General features: G+C 44.9%; 1 protein-coding gene and 1 long non-coding RNA gene across 2 annotated transcripts in view; one reads left to right on the top strand and one right to left on the bottom strand.

Moving 5' to 3' along the window:
* Positions 1 to 23450, bottom strand: part of LOC147691987 (cytochrome P450 2C19-like) — a 366046-nt gene that overhangs the window by 105648 nt on the left and 236948 nt on the right. The gene's annotated exons all lie outside the window — the stretch shown is intronic.
* On the top strand, positions 12854 to 14662 carry LOC147691988 (uncharacterized). The gene is made up of 3 exons (XR_015299982.1): positions 12854 to 12987; positions 13718 to 13808; positions 14599 to 14662. It is a non-coding gene; the product is annotated as an uncharacterized LOC147691988 (long non-coding RNA).

Genomic DNA, 23450 nt, shown 5'->3' with positions numbered 1-23450 from the left:
GGCAAGAAGAACAAGCCGCCTCAAGCTAATACGATGGACAATTACACGGCGGGCCCGGACGGTGACGATCTGCCCCACCCTGGAACATCTGAGGAGCCCTGTGAACCATCCCTCTCCTCCATTATGCTGGCCATTCAATCCCTGGGCACTACGCTGGAGTCCAAAATAGACAAAATGTCCATCGAGTTAACGCTTCAGAGGGCTGATCTGAACAAGACGTCGGAGAAGGCTACATAGAACGCGGCTGCTATCACAGATTTACAGGGGACTACAAAGTCGCTGCAGCAACAGGTCCAACGGCTCACGCACCAGCACCAACAGATGGCGGCTCGGCTGGAGGACCAGGAGGGGAGAGCCCGAAGGAACAACCTTAGAGTGGTGGGCGTGCCGGAAAAAATGGAAGGGTCCAGCGTAGAGCTGTTCCTAGAGGACCTTATCTTGAACACTCTCAAACCCAAAAGGCTATTTAAATTCTTCGTCATAGAGCGGGCGCACAGAGCGCCAGTCCCGCCTCCGCGCCCGGGGCTCCCACCGCTGACCATTATTGCGCAAGTACTCAACTACCGTGACCGGGACGCGATCCTGCAGGCGGCACGGCGGCATGGATATCTGCGGATGGAGGATGCCAAAATACGTTTCTTTCCAGACTTTACGCTCAAGGTCCAGCAGGAGCGCAGATCGTTTGACGCAGTCAAGAGGAAGCTGCGGGAGTGCGACCTTTTCTACATGATGTTCTTCCCGGCATGGCTCAAAGTGCTGGCGGAGGGCAAATCCTTCTTCTTCACCACCCCAGAGGAGGCACACGCCTGGCTGGAGGGGGTGGGCAGCGACGGAGAGGCCCGGATGGTGAGGGCAGTTGGAGGACTTCGGCCCCCTGGTCTCCGGCCTCCTCTGTGGAGATACCGAGGGACATGGGGCAACACTGTGACGATCCTCTCAGCGTCTCCGGATCTGGAGTGAGGAGGCGGACTATCTCAACTCGGACTGGCGAGCTCTCATGGACATGTAACATATGATGACATTGTTAATGCTTGCCGTAACCATGTTTACTAGTCGTTTTGCTCTCTCATGCAGGAGAGTTGATGGGCTTGCTTAGAGCAGAGGTCCTGTATGTATCGGACTTGCGGGGACTATTGCACCGGTGATGGCTGTTCGCCCTTGCCCTTGCGGGTGGGCACAATTTTCATTAGGGGATGGTTCCTTATTCATCATGGGCCTTTGGTTCTGGCTGGGATGTTTGTTGGACTACTTATGGCGCTTCATGGGGGGTTCGAGGGGGAGAGCCCCGGAGGGTAGGATTGGCTGCACCACTCACCCCTAAGGTTATAATTTTTCAGGGCTACAGGCGCTCTGCTGATTGGGGATGTCCGGCACAGTTGGCTGGAGTGGCAGGGTAGCAGGGTGGGGGCTATTGTGGGGGGGGGGGAACGGGGGGCTTGGTTCAGTTATTTATCTGTGGTTTTTGTATTCTATCATGGTTCTAATTCCATCAATACGCTTGCGGGCGGAAGGAGCGGAGGGAGGGAAGGGATGGTTCTTCCACATTAAGGGTTTGCAGGAGATATGGCAGGCACGCACTCACTTAAGACGCAACATATAAACATTTTATCCTGGAATGTGAACGGCCTGCAGAATAAAATCAAACGGACGGTCGTTCTACAGTACCTCCGCAGACATGCTCCTGATGTTGTCCTCCTACAGGAGACGCATCTGTTGGGGAATCACTGCAGGGCCTTGGACAGATTCGGGTATACCCTCCGTGCACACTCTGGTTTTACGACAGGCTCAAGGGGTGTGGGTATACTTATCAAAAACTCTCTGCCATTGGTTCTGGGACAAAATTGGTTTGATCCCCTGGGTCGCTATGTGGCACTATCTGCACAATGGGAGGGCCGCCCTCTGAACTTGGCACTATCTGCTCACTCTACATACCCCCGAGGTTACACACGTCCACTCTACCGGTTGTGGGGGCGGTTGCTGCTGGACTTGCCTCCCGGGACGTTAATACTGGGCGGAGATATGAATGATGTGATGGCCAGAGACTTGGATAGGTCACCGCCCTTGCTTGGTGGGAGGGGGACTCGCCACCTCAGGGACTTTACGCAAGAAATGGGTCTCCTTGATCTATGGCGAACACACAACCCGCACCTCAGACAGTACACGCACCTATCGGCGGCCCATGGGTCCTCCTCTAGGATTGACTATATTTTCACACGCGCAGACAGCATGAACCTGTTCCGAGATGGACACCTTGATGCCAGAGGAATTTCTGACCATGCACCTGTGGGGGTCCAGTTGTTAGCCCCACCCGGGACTGGAGCGTCCCCCCTCGGCTTGACTCTTTTCTCTTTAAAGATAAGGACTTTCAAGAGCGCTTTGGGGAGAGAGTGGATCAATATTTTACTGAGAACGTAGGCTCCGTGGAATCCCCCGGGATAGTGTGGGAGGCATACAAAACTGTGGCAAGGGATTTTGTACAAGCCGAAGTAGGGCGGAGGCGTAAAGATAAATACGCACAGGTGGAACGTTTAGAGGTGGAGATTATGGCTCTGAACAATGAGACAGGGCTCACCCCGGACCAAGACCGAGTTAGACTGCATAGGGCGTGCCTGCTCAGCAAAGAAGTGAGGTATCTCCAGACGGACCAAGCACGGGCGCACGCACTAGCCACCCAGCGCAGAGTGTATGACATGGGTGACAAGACGAACAGAATGATCGCCTTGTTGGAAAGGAGAGACCGAGACCGTACCTGGGTACCAAATATTGAGCACCCCCGGATGGTTCGGTGAGTACCACCAGTAGGGCCATAGCGGAGGACTTTGCGCTCTATTATGAAGAGGTCTACCGCTCCCACACGTCTCATAATGGCGAAGACTGCCATGACTTCCTTACCCCCTTGCAACTTCCGGTCCTGGAGATGGTGGACAGGGATGTGCTGGAGGCTGAAATCACAGTCAAGGAAGTAGAAGAGGCCATGGGGGATTTTCAGATGGGGAAGCCCCCGGGACCCAACGGGTTTCCGGCAGAGGCATTCGGCTGTGTGGCCAGCCACATTGCACCGCATCTATGCAATATGCTCCTTGAGGCGCGTGACGTGGGTCACCTTCCGCGGGATTTGCGCTTGGCCACGATCGTGGTCATCCACAAAGCGGGGAAACCACGTGGTGTCTGTGGCTCCTACAGGCCTATCTCCCTCCTCAACTACGAGACGAAGGTCCTTGGAAAGATCCTAGCTACGTGCCTAGGGGCGGTGATCTAGTCGCTGGTCCAGCCGGACCAATCGGGCTTCATGCCCCAGCAGAATACGAGACTTAACCTGCGCCGGCTGTTTGGGGTCCTACAGACAGTCACTGCACCAACGGGAGCTCCTGCGTCCTTGCTCTCCCTTAAAGCCCATATGGCCTTCGACAGTGTCGAATGGTGCTATATATACGCCGTACTGGAGAAACTGGGTTTCGGACCGTACTTCTGCTCATGGGTGAAACTGCTGTACGCGGAACCAATGGCGCGAGTCCAAGTAAATGAGGCCACGTCTTGTGAGTTCCGACTGGGACGTGGCACGAGACAGGGTTGCCCCCTGTCTCCGATCCTCTTTGCCCTGGCACTGGAGCCGCTGGCACACTGGGTGAGGATGAACCCGGGGGTGTGGAGGATAGCAATGGATGGCGCTTGGGAAGTGCGTATCTCGCTTTACGCCGATGACATCCTACTATACTCCCGGAGGCCGGCGGAATCGATTCAGCGTCTCATGACTATATTACGTACTTTCGGGTAATACTCCGGATACTAGATCAACTGGAGTAAATCCCTCGGCTATGTTTTGATGGGACCCCAACCGCCTGTGGTGGTAGGATGTGAGGGCCTGGTGTGGCAGGAGACGTTCCGCTACCTCTGGATATGGATTACGCCGACGGCCTCGGAGTTCCTCTGACTTAACGTACAGCCACAACTTGACCGCTTGCACAGCGACGTGCAACACTGGCGCACCCTGCCGGTCTCCCTTATGGGGAGAGCGGTACTCTTCAAAATGATGGCCCTGCCACGTCTGCTATACGTGATGCAGAGCTCCCCCTTTTCGATCCCCGACCAGGTTTTTAAAACAGTCGAGTCGGAGCAACGTTCCCTTCTGTGGAGCGGTGGCTGCCCACGGATTGCCCTTGGTAAGCTGCAGCGCGGTCCCTATGAGGGGGGACTGGCCGTCCCTGCCATTCGCCTCTACTACAGGGCGGCTCAACTGGCCAATGTTAATGGCTGGGTTTTTGCCCCGCAGGAGGAACCGGCGTATCGGTTGGATCGGGCAGCCATGGGCGTGGGTACCTATCTGGTGGCCCTTTACTTTGGGACACGGTGTAGTCTACCCTTACGCACCCAGACCGCGGTGGTGGTCCAAATCTGGAAGCGGGCGACGAAGTTGCTCGGCTGGGAGAGGAAGCTTACGGCTCAGACGCCCCTATGGAAGGGGGACTTCCTCAGGCAAGTAGTCAAACTCCGCTATCTGCATAACTGGAGCCTCATTGGCATAGACCTGTTGGGTGATGTCTAGAAGAGGGGACAAGTGGCGAATTCCAGATGGGGAGTGGCGAGCTCCTCCACTACCAATAATTTGCGCATGCCATAAATTCACACTTATCGCAGGGGGACCAGCTACCTGAGTACGCCCCGCTCGAAGACAGGCTGCTTCTAGACCCAATGATTGGTAAGGCTATCTCGCTCACCTACAAGAAGTTAATCAATAACCTCCCAGATACACTTGGGCCATTGCGGGAAAAATGGTAATCTGATTTGGGCTTTCTAGAAGATGATGATTGGAGCGAGGCCTTACAGTGCCCCAGGGAAGTAGAGATTCGGGCAAGATTCCGTCTGGTACAGCATCGTATACTCCATAGGTCTTACACCCCACGCACGGTACAATTTAAAATGGGATATGCGACATCACACTTCTGCCTGAGAGGGTGCGGGTACGAGGGTACATTCTTCCATATCCTCTGGGACTGCCCCAAAATTCGTTCCTACTGGGTCAGGTTGAAAGACATAATAGAGGAGGTGGTTAGGGCGGAGGTGCCGCTGGAGGCCAGGTGGCATATATTAGGAGTCACGGGAGAGGTAACATGGCCCAAGGGAGAAAAGGTGTGGTTGGCCTTTGCGAGTATGGTGGCCAAGAGAAATATTGCGCGTCTCTGGGGGAGTGACCTGCTACCAACAATAGAGGAATGGGAGTGGGACTTGGACTGGTGCCAGAGGGCGGAAAAGGTCATATATAACAGTAGGAGCCGCCCCAGAAAATGGGAAAAGATCTGGCAGGCCTGGAGAAGGTACAGGGGAGAGTGGATGGACGCCTTGGAGGATGAGTAGAGGGGCCCTGCCAAGTCGGGCATCACCTGTGACATGTCTGTGTTCCCTCCTTACACGGAGGCTATGGTTTTAGGCTCGGCTTCGGGCTGTTTTTTTTAAATTTATTTTTTAGAGGAGGGATGGAGGAGGAGGGCGAGTCCGGAGGGTAGGTGGTTAGTTGGGCAGGGGACGGACTAAAGGCTGGAGTCAGGCTAGAGGGTACACTGGACTAGAGGTGGAACATCCCAATAACCGTTAATGATTGGACTGATGTGACTTTTGCACTGTAAGCTAATTCTGCTCTTTCACTGCTCCTAAGTGTGTATTATGATGGAACTGTTTTTCTTTAAAAAAAAAAAGATATTTAAAAAAAAAAAAACTTGGAAGATGGTACCTAGCAATGTGCATTAACATCATTTGATCTGCCAAAAACAAAAACAAATATTTGTATTATTCTTTGTGCTTTTTCCCATCTGTTAACACTTCATCTATCAACACTAACTTGACAACCACAACACAACCAATGAGTCAAAATGAGCATACAGAACTTTACAGTCATTCCATATTTATTGGAACGCAGCACCATGGACGTGCTTAACACTAATTACTTCACTAGCCTTTGCAAGATGTATCTGGATAACCAGCATAACATTCTATGGGCCGCCCATCATCAAATACCAGTGCTACTACACAGACTATGGAGAAAGTCCAGTTTTGTCAGGACTTCACTCAACCCATTATATAAGTGGCCAATTCACATCGTAAATACCTATTGACTGGACATGACCATTATACAGTACCCCGGACTGCATTGGAGATGCCCTGGAGCCCCTTATTGGCACACATATTGCCCTACTTCAGCTAAACTACTTATTTGCTGAAATTCTATGATATTGACAGATATCCAAATGCAGTGGGTGTTCTAGCCAGAGTAGCCAGCGGCACTTGTTGTGCCACCCACTAAAATAGCCTTTTAAAACATGGCTCAGGCGTGCCACTGTGCTGCCTGTAGGGCAGTGTTTTTACTGCCATTTCCACATGGCAAAATAAAAATTTTGCCAGGCTCAAACTATCCTTTTTATTAATACTTATAAATCACTCCTAAGGTAGGCCCTAAAGGTTCATAGGACAGGATTAATTGTATTCAGAAAGTAGGACATGTGTGTTTAAGTTTTATATATCCTGACAGTGGGAAACTCCTAAAATGGGTTTTTACTGTTGCAAGGCCTTTCTGTCCCATTTAACTAACACTGGGTTACCATATTACATTTAATAAGTGATGACTATCGATTGGGAGCAGATAGAGATATGGTGTTTACACTCAAATAGATTGAAATGTAAAACCCTCTTTAATAGTAACGTTGCTTTTAGGTCATAATTCTGAAAATGGCACTTTTTGAAAGTTGGCATTTTCTTGTGCCATCCATTTATGCCTTCTGCCAGTGTCCTGGATTACGTGACTATGACTATGAATGGCTCTGCAGCTGGGGCTGCACTGTGACCCACTGGTTTTTGTAAGAGTCTTCGAAGCTCGTCTGTTCCTAGCCTGCCATGAACAGATAATTAAATTGGAAACTCCCACTTCATTTTTCCTTCTATATTTAAACGACATATCAAAAAGGCCACCCCCCCCCCCACATGGCTGCCTATTGAATTCTTGCTTTTGAAATCAGATATAGGTTTTGAAAAAGAACAAACAAGGTACTATGAAAGCCAGTATGCACTTTAATTATTCACCAGGAAACTTTTTGAGGTCAGTTCTATCCTGGGATCTGTATCTGAGAAAGGTTTTGGAAGAAAGTAATTTATTAGTAGCTACATGGCTCCTGGGGAGCTTATTAGCAGCTTTTAATGTATATGACTGCCATTGGTCACGTTGATTACTCCCGGAAATGCAGATTCTTGATAATGCAATCCATGCCATGAATCTGAAACCTCAAACTAGGATACTTTCAAAATGAATATTTAATGTACAATTATGTTACGACAGTTTCTCAATGCAAAAAATTGCTTCCAGACTATAAATTCTACACAGAATCCTGAATATAGCTCACATAAGCAGAATCTAAGAGGCATACCAACTATTGCAAGAAGAATGCACCTGTAGATTGGTGTCCTGCTAAATGCATCATTCCTCCGTATTACAAGTGGATATAATGCACATGTAGTATGGCGGATGGGATATCCTTCCCATTTGTGACGGAATAACCCGCCAGCAGAACTCTAAATCAGGCCGTATGTCCTATTACAACTTGTGAGATTATAGGGTTTTGTATTTCCTTCTTTACCTATTGGTTAAACATGTGCTAAATGACCAAATCCTCAGTGACCTATATGCATTCACCAGTGGCGTTTCTCAGGTGGTTGTGAATACGCTTGTCAATATCACAAATGTATTATTTAATTTTGTACCCTCACAACGACCATGAGTCTCTGAATCTTTAAAATATAATTGTTAGTCTTTATGTTGCTCCCATCGGTTATTCCAAGGCCTCTCCTTACAGGATGCGTTGGGGCCTTATATTTTAAAGAATGACATTTACACACACCGTTGCCTGCTTGTTTACAAAATCAACGCAGTGGCATGTATGTTTACCGGATGCAGGTGGTTCACAAACTAAAAGAGGCAACAAAGATGGTGGTGGGGTTCTCTTGTTTTCAGATACATTGCGTTTTCGAAAGCGCTACATGCAGAGACACACAAAGTAATTCTTAGATCACTTACTGGTAAGCTCATTATTATGACTTGATCTATTCCTCGTCACAATCCTGACCCATTGAACGTCATTCTCCCTTCAGCACAGAGTACACCTCAGTGCTTAATTTGTGCCACAGGTTTCTAGTGTTTAGCACCAGCACTTACTTCTTAAGGTTGGGTCTACAAGTGATATTGGCTCCCTAAGTTCACATGGTTTCAGAGCTGATATCACATGATAAATCAATGCCTGCTTGGGTTTCAGTGTTGTTTCATTGGGCTGAATTTGTGTGTAAAATATTTTTTGGGGATGCCGCGGCAACCCGCCTTATCACGAGACACACAGATGGCATGCAAACAAGAACCCGAAACTGCCTGGGTGAGGTACCTGCCTCAACATAACTAACAGCAATCATAGCGCTAGCGCGCTACCAATGACTGCTTGAAAATTGATTATTTGCCCGGCCCCATCCTCCTTGGTGTTGAATCGTCAAGTGTTTCCTCCCAAGTTGTACCAATGCAGATTATCGTCCCCACTTTTCACCTGCTCCCCGCGTACTGCTGCAGTGCTAGTCAGTCGGCTCAAGAAGCAAGCAGCGTGTCACCCAGCCGCAGGCCTATCATTAAAAGTTTATAACCAAAAGGCAATAAGTAAGTAATGATTTAATTTTCATAACATGCGCTAGTAGTGTGAAGCAGGTATGTCTTGTTTAATGGTTGAGGTACGTGCCTGGAAAAGTGTAACCTCTCATTTCTTGCGCTTGTTTGTATGTAAAAGTAGGTAGGTTTGTTTGCACATTCCACTGCACAATACATGACCTAATCCTGATGGCTGGGCTACCTGAGTGATAATAAATAATGTGTCTGCCTGTTATTACTACAACAAGCAGGTTCCTAGCTCCCTGCTGCTTTCTTTTTTTTTTATTTGAACACTTCTTTGTTTTATTTTACGGTATAGTGCAGACATCTGAAAAATCACACCGAGCCCAGAGCTAGGGCTTTATAAATATGAACAGAAAGTGAAACCACAGGTGATAAGGGAAGAGGTAGATTAGTTTGCTTCAAACGTGGTGCTGGACATTGCAAAAGTTGTGATACAAGGATGTACTTAACCCCCATGCTTCCCCAACACACACACACAGCTCCATTCTCATTTAAGGCACTTGCAGTGCGGGGTTGGGTTCAGAATTTTGGCAGGGCTGATTTTGTTTTCCAGTTCTACACTGACTTTTAACCACAACATCCTGTGGTTCTGGGCAAAGCACTAAACTCCCTGTGCCTTACCAAAAATGAATGTGTTCTTGTGTAATGTAACTGGTGCTCATGTAATGGGCTCCAGTACCTTCAAATCAAGTTTGTGCTATATGAAAACAGCAAAAAAAGGACTGGAGTGGGCGCATCCCTAATCATCCCAACCGAGACACTGCCAATGTCTGCCACAGTACAAGCTTGAACCAATGCATGCATACATCTGTGAACAGAGTTTTGTTTTTGGTAGTTGTGGTCTCTTGGGATCTACTTTCATGTATTCCCTATCATTCACCTACTTTCTGATTGTATGTATGAAAGCACAGTGTAGCAGCGGAGGAGCACACAGAGATCAGCGATTTTTGTTTTTCTCATTATCGACCACTACACTACATACCACCTTTAGGATCCGTTATAGCTCCTGGAAAAGAAGGCGCCATAAAAAGCATAGTTTACATTTATTAACATCTTTAAGTGAGCAATTCATTTAAATTTGAGTTATTTCTGGGGTTTTAGCTTCCTGTGCCCCTCTACCAAAGGAACACCATGCACAAGCCCAATCTCCAAAAAAGAAGAGTTTTTTGCAGATAGGCGAGCTCTATGGAGATCCAAAGTACAACAGAGTTTCCTGATCAGCAACAGAATATCAAGGACAAAAATATAATGTGGACAGAATATCATGTCCAAAATATCGAGAAGGTAAGTGTAAATAGGGAAGTATAGAATTACTATTCCTAACTGCATATCTACATACCTTGAAGTGTATATACATATATATATACAAATATATGTATATATCTATTACCTACTGGCGGTCGCCATTAGGTGGTTATAGTTAGGACCTCATTTCTAGTAAAAATCTGTCTTTTATTTGCCAATAGTTTGGAAAAGATTAGTCAAACGGCGCTTTGACAAATCTTTGCAAAATTTTCCAAACTATCGAGGTAGTCACTTGAGGTGCTCTCTTGAAAATTTTGGGGTGATCCATCACGCTGGGGTCGAGAAAAAGGGGGGGGGGCTAAAAACGCATTTTCTCCATGTCAGTTCTTAGAGGAAACTTTAGACACAGCTAAAGCCCGAACTGCTGAATAGAAGTACACCAAATTTGGCAGAAAGGTAGCTCTTGGTTCAGAAAGCACTATTTTTGTTGAATGGTGTAAATTCATTCGATAGTTGTTGAGAAATGTAAAGAAATTCCCAGGTGTATGTTCTAGCGACACGAAGGATTCACAAACTCTCCCGATCTCGTGCCTGAGATCTGATTGGCTGCCAACACCTCAAGTCAGCAAGTGTTGGCAGCCATCTTGTGACTCAGTTAAACCCAGTCAGAGAAAAAACATTTGAAAAAAGAAAAGGGGGCAGGGTACAATCACCCTGACCCGCTAGGCCTGTTGTGGGACCCCCCAAGGGCTAAATAAATAAACATTAAAAACATATATTTTAAAAACGAAGCATGGTCTCAAGGTCTTTGTTTCATTTAGGCCCCTGTGTGGGCTTAAATTTCAGCATCTGAACTTAATACTTCACAAATTAAGCACTAGTTCATCTATACTAGAAGATAACATGTTTGTGTGTCCCTTAGGGCCATTACCTTCCTTTGAGGTGACCCATATAGGAGAAGCTACATTTATGGTACACCCCTTGGCTCTTGAGGGTCCTTGGGGGTCAACTACGCCTCCTGTTACCGCCATTAAGTTCCACATAGCAGGATTTCCGAGAAGTTGTCAGGGGCATGCCTCCTTTTTCCACCACTCTGCAAACGTGCCTCCTGGCACACTACTATTTGGGGGATGAAGTCCCCATGGCTCCATAGGAACCTTGGGAGCTAATAAGCGACCCTAGACCCTTCCAGGTAGGTCACTCCCCCTCCGCACAGCACCACCTGTGTATCCCTGCACCAGCTGCCATTGCCGTTGCTGAGGAAGTATGAGGCCCTCCAACACCCGCAGGCTACCACCTGCTCCTCATCCCTGGTGGCCAGTGTTATTCCGTAGGTAGGTTTTTTCATCCTCCGCTTTATTGCTTTTATTGTATTACCTGTATTTTCATTGTTGTGTCTGTGACTTCTGTTGTCTGTCTTACCCCGCTGCCTGTACAAAGGTCCATGCCCCGTTTTCTTCCCTCTGTTTGCCTCGCTGTCCCCGTGATCTTTCTGCCCGGTCTTTCCTTCTGTACCCCTCGCTGCTCCTGTGTCCCTGCCCAGTTTTCCCTTCTGTTCCCCTCACTGCCCCGGTGCCTCTCTGCCCGTTCTGCCTTCTGTTCTTAGCTGCCCCTGAATTTCTGTATTCTGTATTTTGCCTCTGTGCCACTCGTTTTTCCGGTATTTCTGTGCCCTTTTTGCCTTCTGTGCCACTCGTTTTTCCCTCGTTTTTGTGCCCCTTTTGCCTTCTGTTCCACTTGTTTTTTGTGCCTGTCTGCCTTCTGTGCAACTCATTTTCTCCTCGATTTTGTGCCTCTTTTGCCTTCTGTTCCACTCACTTTTTGTGCCCTTCTGCCCTCTGTTCCACTCGTTTTTTTAGTGCCCTTCCGCCCTCTGTGCCATTCATTTTTCCCTCAATTTTGTGCCTCTTTTGCATTCTGTTCCACTTGTTTTTTGTTCCCTTCTGCCCTCTGTTCCACTCATTTTTTTGTACCCTTCTGCCCTCTGTGCCACTCATTTTTCCCTCATTTTTTGTGCCCTTCTGCCCTCTGTTCCACTCATTTTTTTGTGCCCTTCTGCCCTCTGTTCCAATCGATTTTCTGTGCCCCTCGGCCCTCTTTGCCACTCGTTTTTTCCTCAATTCTATGCCCCTTTTTAGGTCTCGCTAGACCTATTGCTACCAAGTTCCCTGTCAAGCGACCTAGATCTGGCCACGAGCGCCGATTACACATCGTGACCGCGCATGCCCCGCCCCCCCAGCCGTGCACATCTTTTGCTCCACATTCCACATTCACAGGGCAGCCTCTCACAATCACGCGCGCGCGCACACACACACGCTGCATACACACACGCCCACACACACATGCAGGCACACATGCAGGCACACGCAGGCACACACACACTCCCCACCACTTACTGGGCTATTTTGTCGTTGGCTCCTTCATTCCGTCACATCACCGGATTGCTCTCCTCCTGCTGTCTCCCGAGAACGCCAGCACTCCCGGGATCCCTGCTTTCTTCTGGGCTCTCCACTACCCACACCCCTCTGCCTCCAAGGTGCCCGTTCCGGACAAGCTACATCACCGCGAGCCTGGCTCAGAGGCGGGACATCTCCCGAACCTCGCAGGTTCAAATGAACTTTCCTGCCTATCAAAGCAGAGCCCGCCTGCATTCGTAATATACGCGCGCGTGCTTGTTGCTGTGCGTTGAATTGGAAGGAGGCTTCCAGAAGAGTTTTTTCGAGGGGGTGGAGACATTTGGCAGCGGAGCTGTGGCCTTATTTTTGTTGCATCCTGCTCTTCGAGCTTTTTGCACTTGCCATCTTAAATCTAGCTGTCACTTTGATTTGTAAATCGAGCAGGTTTCTAGAGTGGATTAAGTCATGCTTGCAGCGTAGTTCATTGGCTTGTTTGCTTCCGTCTCAGGCCATTGAGAACACGCCGGTCCTAAAAGTGAAGAAAAGCAGTGATGCCGACAGAAGGCTGTCCGTCGAAAGAATCTACCAGAAGAAGACAGCGAGCATATTCTGCTCCGACCGGACACGTACATTGGCTCTGTCGAACCGGTGACACAGGTAAGGGGGGTCACGAAAAAGTGGTATTTACTTACACTATACTATGAAAGAGCCCCTTCTGTCAAGCTGCAAGCAGGGGTCTTCGACCTTTTCTGTAATAAAAGATAATTATGTTCAATGGAAATGATGCTAAACTACTATTCATTTTACTGTGGTAATTGTGATCGTCATAGAGGTTTGCAGTAGTGGCCACCCCATGCAATAATACCAGCAGTGATCACCTCAGTGCGTCCAGTCAGGGTTACCAGCAGTAATGTGAAAAAGGCTTTATCAATTTGGAGTTTCTATATAGGTAATAGGTAAGTCGTCGTTGCAATGCCTCTCCCACAAGGGTAATATTAGTAATTAGACTCCTCACCATTGATCATTCAGGTATCAACTTTAAATATCTCCAAACAGGTTTAGTTCTAAATATATATATATATACATTCGTCTTGAATACATGCTACTCCGTTTTGGAATAAGTATATTAATTCCACCAAGCAAAAACTTCAAATTTAGCAGGCTGGGCTGCGAGTTTCTTGCGGGTAGCTGGAGAGATGCCAGTAGCACACGAGCTAGGGTTGGAGTTGCCTGAGCTACAAGAACTGTACCTCAAAACATTGGGCATGAAATTGTTCGTACTTTGAGCACATTGACTGGGGTCTACTTATGAACAGATCTATAAACTATACTTGCTGGCCCCTCAAAGTCATGCACACAATACAATCTTATTTTTTTTTTCTTTCAGCAAATGTGGGTGTATGATGAATCTGTTGGGATGAACTGCCGAGATGTGACATTTGTTCCTGGATTGTACAAAATCTTTGATGAAATTTTAGGTACGTTTAACTTGTACACATTACCCCGCAAGGAAATCAAAAATGCATATATCTAATAAAAAAATATACCTGTCGGACAGGGAACACAAAGACTTAATGAAGAGCACAATTTGAAAATCAAATCACGAATTTCCCGTTTTTAGGCCCGGCCATTCGTTGTCTGTTGTAAGTGGTATTGTTGCTTACCCAACGACATACGTTTGGAGCCTGCCCATTTCTCGTTCAATTCCTTGTCCCTCTGATTTGACTTTTTATTCATACCCCAGCTTGCCAGTTCTGCATCTGTCCCCATGGCTTTCCCTCTTTGCAATTGATTGGCTGATATCGGCGTCCGCCAGTTGCTGCACCGTTATTTTTCTTTGACAGTGCATATTTTATTGAGCTTTTGCCCTCGTGTCCTTCTCTCCTTCCACGCCCCCATAATGCTAGCCCATGTACTTCTCCCGTGCTTCCCCACCTGTGATCATCTATTTTCCTCCCCAACACCTGTTGGTTCTATATTTACCATATTAGACCCCCCCCCCCAATCCACTTTGCTTCCACTCTCCTGTCCACTTTTTTTTTTTAACTTTAACCACGTTGCACAGCTTGTTCAAAGATTTGCCAAACAGCAGTCATGGTAGCTCTGGTAAAGGTCGGCATTTGAGGGTGTGAAGCAGCTTTATTGTACAATGTGTATGAAGAACTGCGTATTGTACCTGTATAGATATGTGCAGTGGTCTGCCAGTCTGCGCTCGTTTAGATTCTTAAATATGGCTCTGTTGAATTAAGCACCCCTCTTCTCTTTCAGTGAACGCTGCTGATAACAAGCAGAGGGACAGCAGCATGTCCTGCATCAAGATCGATATTGACCCGTAAGTAATCTCGTGTTCCTTCTAAATCTGCTGTGTACCTGTAAACTCCCTGCGTGGCCGGCTCCGGGTTTCATCCTTAAGCCTTGACTGAACTAGGACCACTTAGTAGCAAAAATGACTGTTGCAAATCCACTCGGATGCTTTAGTCTGCTTTTTCTCTTATGATTTATGCACAGGGCCACCAGAATTATGCAGCAGTTGAGGGCCACATTATGCGCCAGGGTTGACTAAATTATGTACCAAGGAAGGTCAAATCATGCTACCAAATGCGGCGCATTTTGTGATGGTATTGCTAATGTTGTCGGTTCACGGTAACACTGTCTGGGCAAAGGTTTGTTTTTTTAGTACCATCCGAGCATGCAAACGGCGATTAACTGGAAAATGCACAGGGCATCCCACTGTGTTGTAACATGTGTCGCACCACTTATGTTTGTTGCATTTGAGCTAGAAATATTTTTTGACTGCAGATTACGCAGCAAATGATTGGCTGTGTGGCAGATGAGGCAAAATCCATAATGCGAGAACCGCATAATTGCAGTGGTTCTGCGTAGGCATGAAGGAAACTATTTTCTTCTGTATCAGAAACTGCCACTTTGTTTTAAAAACCCACCCATCCTTCTAGGATGATGGAAATATATGATGTGATGGTACCAGTGTTTAAAAATAAAGCATAGTGTTAGTGCTATGATCTGAAATTGTTATAGCGTCTGGCTACAATGTTAGAATGCGGTTTCCATGCGCTATGCGATGTAGTTCAGCGCTTACAAATCGCGGAAATATACCTTGCCATTCACTTCCTTTGTGTCGGAAGGGCTAGTGCCCGGTGATATTCAGCTTCATCATAACTTGTACGGCATGGCATTCTGCTGCTACCATGTGTCAGTTTTTGGCATTGCAGGCATCCAAGCATTGTTATGACCATGTCTGTACGTTTTAGGTCGAAGCCTAGAGCTATGCACATGTTAAGTCTCGCTGGCGAGATTTAGTGTCATCAGGAGCTTTCACTAGCAGGATTTAAGTCCCGCCCCTCTTTCCCATTGGCCAGCATCACAGTTTATGCTAAACCTTGGCCAGCCATTGGGAAAGAGCACTTGGTGACCGAAAGTTTTCTTTCTGCCCACTTGGACGGACTGGCTTGCCTTCCTTCTGCCGTAAAAGCTTTGTTTATCTTCATGGGGTTAAACAGATGGCCACATAAAGATAACCAACCAAAGGAAAGCAGGCTGAGGCCGTCCATGTGGGACAGCAGAAAAAGAGAAAAGGACTACGTCATGGCAAGTGCTTGTTCTGTTCATGTGAAAACACTAGTTAGACTATTTGCGATTCCATCTGCATTATACTGACAACAAGGGGGGGGGGGATAAAAATGCAGAACCTACAGTCACTAATCATGTTATATTTCAGGACTCGTTGATTTAATTAATCCAGTGACGTTTCAAGATCGGACTTGAGGTCAATCTACCTGCAGTCAAAAAACTTTGCTTAAAATGGTGACTATGCTTTGAATTAACGCTCGTTAATTCCCTTCACGTTAATACTTAATGACAGTTGTGTCTCAAAGACTCAAAAGCCCCAAGGTTCAGAATAAGGGAGGCCAGAAGCGAGTGAATTAATTATCCTCAGAGCGGTTTCTGCAGAAGCTGCCAGCTCCTTTCTGGTGCGAGGCGACAGCATGGCCGCCACTCGATCAGAGTCCAGGAAGAACAGCGGCTGTTTGAGGCTGGGGGCCGGGCTGCACACCCAGGAGCACGGGGACACCCCAGTCAGCAGCAGCCTGTCCGCGAGATTTGTACCGTGAGGCACAACACAGCTGCTTTTTAGTGTGGTTAGAGGAGCACTCACTATTTTATTCTTATTTATCTCACAATGATTACTATTTATACAGTTTTAAACTTAAAGCGTGCAGCTGAGGTAGCACGTCTGCCCTAACACGTGCCCAAATTTTAGACAACCTTATCTTAAGTGTAAATGACACTTAACCTTAGCGCACTGTTGCTCTAGCGTGAAACCCGCTACAAATTATATAAACACTCTTAAATGCGTTTTCAAATTTGATTTTAGTGAATTTTTTCAAATGAGAATTTTCAAAACTTTATGAATAAACACAACATGTTTTCGTTATATGTTAAACACAACAAATGATTGTAACAAAATATTTCACAACTTCAATGTCAGTTTCTTGAAAATTATAACGTTTCCTCTGTATATGCCCAATGCATTTCGAGCTGTAAGCAGCTCTTCGTCGGGGGCCTGAAAAGATAAAATGTGGAATACAATGCAATCACTCAAATGTCTTTAGGCACAAGAAAAAGTACTCAAATAATAAAAAGCAGAGCAGTACCACTCTAATAAATAAAACCTTCACCAACACCTAAGTGCATGTGTAAGAGTGAAACCAAAACAACACTTACTACAGTCGCGCTCCTCAAGCGCTATATCCTTCTGTAAAAACAAAGCATACACTCTAACTCATATGTCCAACCTGATAGATGAGAGAGTATCTACAGCCCAAAACATCAACATAAACTCGAAGAACTGAACGTTACCTTGTCTTGAACACCAGTATTCAAGAGACTATTCTGTGTACCCAGCGCTTCTATTTTCTACCTGAAAATAACGAGAAAACCAATGCCTGTCAGTCGGGAAAATTAACCCTGACGGTTGTTGTTAACACCACTGCTGCAGCGCAGCACGCTCACCTTGTTATTCTTCCTCGGCGTTTACAGCGAACTACTCTCTATCTCTCTCACGATCACGCTCTCTGGGAACAGTTAATGCGAGGGAGCATGCCTCACCGATCCTATACGCGGAACTCCGTCCAACAACATAAAAAACGGACACATGACTCGGATCTACCAATACTAACCCGCGCCATCTTGAAATGGCTAAAATAAAGACCAAACAAATAAAAGAAAATAGTGTAAAGAGGAAATGGAGTGAAAAATGAAAATTATGCAGTAATGTGCCTGAAAAAGAATGGATTTCTTTACAAATACAATATGTCAGTACAAATTACAGTCATCATACTCAGATGCAGAAACAGAGTCAAGGGTAATCATAGAAAACATGAAAAATCTACTTTTTCATTAAGACCTTTAGGTTCTTGTGACGATAAAAATTTGATCCAGTGAATTTCTCTCTGGAGGAGGGATCTGGTGAGATCAACCCCCTCTCGAATTTTAACTACCTCTAGGATGGAAAACCTTATCTGAGCTATGCTATGGTTATTGTCATTCCAATGTTTGGCTAGGTTGCTTTTGGTGTTTTTGTTTCTGATCGTACTTTTGTGTTCTGAGATTCTTGTTTTGAGTTTTCTTTCTGTTTTGCCCGTGTAGATTTTACCACAAGGGCATTTGATATAATAAATCAAATTTTTTGTGTTGCAATCACCGTTGTAATGTAACTTTATTTCTCTGCCAGTTTGCGGATGGTTTAACGCATTGCCTACAATTACATTGGAGCAGTGTACACAGTTTTGGCATTTCTTCATACCTCTGTTTGTTTCTTCAATTGCCCTGGTTGGGGTCATTAATAGCTCTTTTAAGTTTTTTGAGCGTTTGTAGGCAAAGATGGGTTTGTTGTTGTATATCCCATTGAAATCAACTTCATTTCTTAAGAGGTCCCAGTGTTTATATATTATTGTTTTTAGTTTGTTTGATGTGGTGGAGAATTTAGATACAAACACCTGTCTATCTTGAAGTTTTTTGGGTTTTTGAATAAGCAAGTTCTCTCTGCTATAGGTTTCAATGCGGTCTTCAGCTTTCTTCAACACCTCCTCAGGGTATCCTCTGTCTTTGTACCGTTGGTGTTGCAAGTCTAGGTTCTTTTTGCATTCATCCTCTTGAGAACAGATCCTCTTGATTCTCATATATTGAGATACCGGAAGATTGTCTTTAAGATGTTGGGTATGGAAACTTTGGTACAGTAATGAGTTATTGACATCCGTCTGTTTTCTGTATATGGTAGTTGAAATTTGTAGGTCATCAATTTTGACTAAAACATCCAAGAAAGAAAGTTCTTTTTCACTTATAGCATGCGTGAATTCAATGTGCTCTGAACATTGATTTAGCCTTTCTATCTCCAATTCCAAGCTTTGTCTGGTTCCTGACCACATCAGAAAAATGTCGTCGATAAACCTCCTGTACAAGGTTGTATGATCATTCCAAAATGTGTTATTATACATGTGATCTGCCTCAAATTTCGCCATAAAAGTATTGGCATATGCCGGGGCCCCGGCAAATCCCATGGATGTTCCATGCAGTTGGAGAAAGAACTCAGAAGACCATTTGAAATAACTGTGGTGTAAACAGAAGTGTAATAGTTCTAAAATAAACACTTTGTTAGCTCTTATCGGATTTTGTTGTAGCAAAGCCCATTCCACGGCTTCCAATCCAGCTAGGTGGGGAATAGAAGTGTACAATGACTTGACGTCAATAGTACACAGTAATGTAGGACTAGTCTTCAAATGTGCAAGGCAATACTATCATTCAACAATTAAAGCAACTTGAATTTCTCGCAAAAAGAGAGGTAAATCAAAAGTTACACGCATCAACCCTGGTGCAGTATCACAGGGTCAAGAGGATTCCACGTGGCCTAAGGATGTCCATAAAACCAATGCTTCACAGATTTCACCTTAACAAGGAGTTTATGGAGAAATGGTTCTCAATTTTAAACAAATGCTCGTTGGACCTGATCCTTTTATTGATTGAAGAGTTGGCTAAAGTTATTCACGAACTATCAAATGAAATTGACGAAATAAAACACAATTTGGAGTCTCGGATGGATAAGACAGATTGGGATAAATCACTGGAGGATCTAAACTCCAAGTTAGAAAGATACCAAAAGGAGCTTCAAGAGGGTAAATTGAGGAAATTTAAGCGTGACACTTTGGACTATAAATTGAATGAAGTGTATACGTGGGTGGAAGTTTATGCCCAGCGAAGAACATTCCAGAAGAAAAAGACTGTGGTAACCTCAGAAGAGAGCTTAGTATCCGAAAGTGAATTGAGCACAAACAGGCCGGCAGCTCAAACTCAAATGGCAGAAACAAGCTCTGGTCACACATCAACTGAAATTACCAAATCCACTACCACAAGCCAGCCTTTTTTATCCCAGGGAGGGGATGCAAGCCAACCACCAGGGAAACAACAGAAAAAACAATCAAAACAAGGAGAGGAGGGAGAAGGAGTTCGAACAAGAAGCACGAGGTAAACTTGGTTCTAAACATTTCAAAAACGGAATTGACAAATGATGAAATGAGAATGTTGAACAAAGGATTAGGATTTGTTCCAACATATGACACCAACAATTTGGAAAATGAGATTGCGTTCTATAAGTTTATGAGGGTCCTTAAACTTAGACATTTCTTTACTAATGTGGTACCAGAACAAGCTGCCAAAGAAGAACCAGAATTCCTAGAGTTTAAGCCGAAATCTAAATTTCAAGCCCCAGTATCCCACAAGATCTTGGATGCTTTTGAAAACTCCGTTCTCAACGAAATGGAGAGTTTGAACTTGAAGAAGTCAAAAAGGAAAAACATCTCTATTTATGATAGATCTATCATAAAAGGCCTTCAGGAGAATGAAAACATTCACATACAAAAAGCTGACAAAGGAGGCGCCATAGTTATTATGGACAAATCAATGTACCATAGGAAAGTGAATGAACACGTAGAAGATATCATGACATATCTAAAATTGGGAAGAGACCCTACAGATGAATTGCAGCTAACCCTCAATGAAATCCTGACCAAAGCGTTTGACCTAGGCCACATAACCACCACGACTAAACAATTTCTCACAGTGTCAAATACCAGGAGACCATCCCTCTATATGCTCCCCAAGGTGCATAAGAATCTCTTAGATCCCCCCATGCGTCCAATTGTGACCGGGTATGGCACTATTTTTGAACCACTCGGTCAGTACATTGACACATTTTTACAACCATTCGTCCAACAATGGCCATCTTACACCAAAGATACCAATGACTTTCTTTTGACGTTAAAAAATGTCACCATGACTAGTCCTACATTACTGTGTACTATTGACGTCAAGTCATTGTACACTTCTATTCCCCACCTAGCTGGATTGGAAGCCGTGGAATGGGCTTTGCTACAACAAAATCCGATAAGAGCTAACAAAGTGTTTATTTTAGAACTATTACACTTCTGTTTACACCACAGTTATTTCAAATGGTCTTCTGAGTTCTTTCTCCAACTGCATGGAACATCCATGGGATTTGCCGGGGCCCCGGCATATGCCAATACTTTTATGGCGAAATTTGAGGCAGATCACATGTATAATAACAAATTTTGGAATGATCATACAACCTTGTACAGGAGGTTTATCGACGACATTTTTCTGATGTGGTCAGGAACCAGACAAAGCTTGGAATTGGAGATAGAAAGGGTAAATCAATGTTCAGAGCACATTGAATTCACGCATGCTATAAGTGAAAAAGAACTTTCTTTCTTGGATGTTTTAGTCAAAATTGATGACCTACAAATTTCAACTACCATATACAGAAAACAGACGGATGTCAATAACTCATTACTGTACCAAAGTTTCCATACCCAACATCTTAAAGACAATCTTCCGGTATCTCAATATATGAGAATCAAGAGGATCTGTTCTCAAGAGGATGAATGCAGAAAGAACCTAGACTTGCAACACCAACGGTACAAAGACAGAGGATACCCTGAGGAGGTGTTGAAGAAAGCTGAAGACCGCATTGAAACCTATAGCAGAGAGAACTTGCTTATTCAAAAACCCAAAAAACTTCAAGATAGACAGGTGTTTGTATCTAAATTCTCCACCACATCAAACAAACTAAAAACAATAATATATAAACACTGGGACCTCTTAAGAAATGAAGTTGATTTCAATGGGATATACAACAACAAACCCATCTTTGCCTACAAATGCTCAAAAAACTTAAAAGAGCTATTAATGACCCCAACCAGGGCAATTGAAGAAACAAACAGAGGTATGAAGAAATGCCAAAACTGTGTACATTGCTCCAATGTAATTGTAGGCAATGCGTTAAACCATCCGCAAACTGGCAGAGAAATAAAGTTACATTACAACGGTGATTGCAACACAAAAAATTTGATTTATTATATCGAATGCCCTTGTGGTAAAATCTACACGGGCAAAACAGAAAGAAAACTCAAAACAAGAATCTCAGAACACAAAAGTACGATCAGAAACAAAAACACCAAAAGCAACCTAGCCAAACATTGGAATGACAATAACCATAGCATAGCTCAGATAAGGTTTTCCATCCTAGAGGTAGTTAAAATTCGAGAGGGGGTTGATCTCACCAGATCCCTCCTCCAGAGAGAAATTCACTGGATCAAATTTTTATCGTCACAAGAACCTAAAGGTCTTAATGAAAAAGTAGATTTTTCATGTTTTCTATGATTACCCTTGACTCTGTTTCTGCATCTGAGTATGATGACTGTAATTTGTACTGACATATTGTATTTGTAAAGAAATCCATTCTTTTTCAGGCACATTACTGCATAATTTTCATTTTTCACTCCATTTCCTCTTTACACTATTTTCTTTTATTTGTTTGGTCTTTATTTTAGCCATTTCAAGATGGCGCGGGTTAGTATTGGTAGATCCGAGTCATGTGTCCGTTTTTTATGTTGTTGGACGGAGTTCCGCGTATAGGATCGGTGAGGCATGCTCCCTCGCATTAACTGTTCCCAGAGAGCGTGATCGTGAGAGAGATAGAGAGTAGTTCGCTGTAAACGCCGAGGAAGAATAACAAGGTGAGCGTGCTGCGCTGCAGCAGTGGTGTTAACAACAACCGTCAGGGTTAATTTTCCCGACTGACAGGCATTGGTTTTCTCGTTATTTTCAGGTAGAAAATAGAAGCGCTGGGTACACAGAATAGTCTCTTGAATACTGGTGTTCAAGACAAGGTAACGTTCAGTTCTTCGAGTTTATGTTGATGTTTTGGGCTGTAGATACTCTCTCATCTATCAGGTTGGACATATGAGTTAGAGTGTATGCTTTGTTTTTACAGAAGGATATAGCGCTTGAGGAGCGCGACTGTAGTAAGTGTTGTTTTGGTTTCACTCTTACACATGCACTTAGGTGTTGGTGAAGGTTTTATTTATTAGAGTGGTACTGCTCTGCTTTTTATTATTTGAGTACTTTTTCTTGTGCCTAAAGACATTTGAGTGATTGCATTGTATTCCACATTTTATCTTTTCAGGCCCCCGACGAAGAGCTGCTTACAGCTCGAAATGCATTGGGCATATACAGAGGAAACGTTATAATTTTCAAGAAACTGACATTGAAGTTGTGAAATATTTTGTTACAATCATTTGTTGTGTTTAACATATAACGAAAACATGTTGTGTTTATTCATAAAGTTTTGAAAATTCTCATTTGAAAAAATTCACTAAAATCAAATTTGAAAACGCATTTAAGAGTGTTTATATAATTTGTAGCGGACAACACAGCTGCTGCCTATCTCAATACTTGTGGTCTGCACTAATTTTGGGGGCATGTACCTCTTTACAGAAAAATGCCTCCTGCAACATGTGGTTTGCACCTCACTCATCTTGTATGTAATGTTCCCCCCTTTTCCCTTACATGTGTCCTGGCCAACTCTCATGGTGTATGTTTCCTGCCCCTTATCCTCGCACATTTGGCCTGCTATCTCTCCCGAAGTATGAGGTGTGCACAGTTCTGTTGCTTGTGGCCAGCACCTCTCTTCTTACATGTGGACTGCTCCGGTCTGGCGGTGGCAGAGAGAGGGGGTGGGGGCGAGC

Source organism: Lissotriton vulgaris, chromosome 9 (assembly GCF_964263255.1).
Source record: "Lissotriton vulgaris chromosome 9, aLisVul1.2, whole genome shotgun sequence".
NCBI classification, from domain to species: domain Eukaryota; kingdom Metazoa; phylum Chordata; class Amphibia; order Caudata; family Salamandridae; genus Lissotriton; species Lissotriton vulgaris.
Note: the sequence above shows the minus strand (reverse complement) of the source record. Positions and strands in the feature narration are given on the sequence as shown.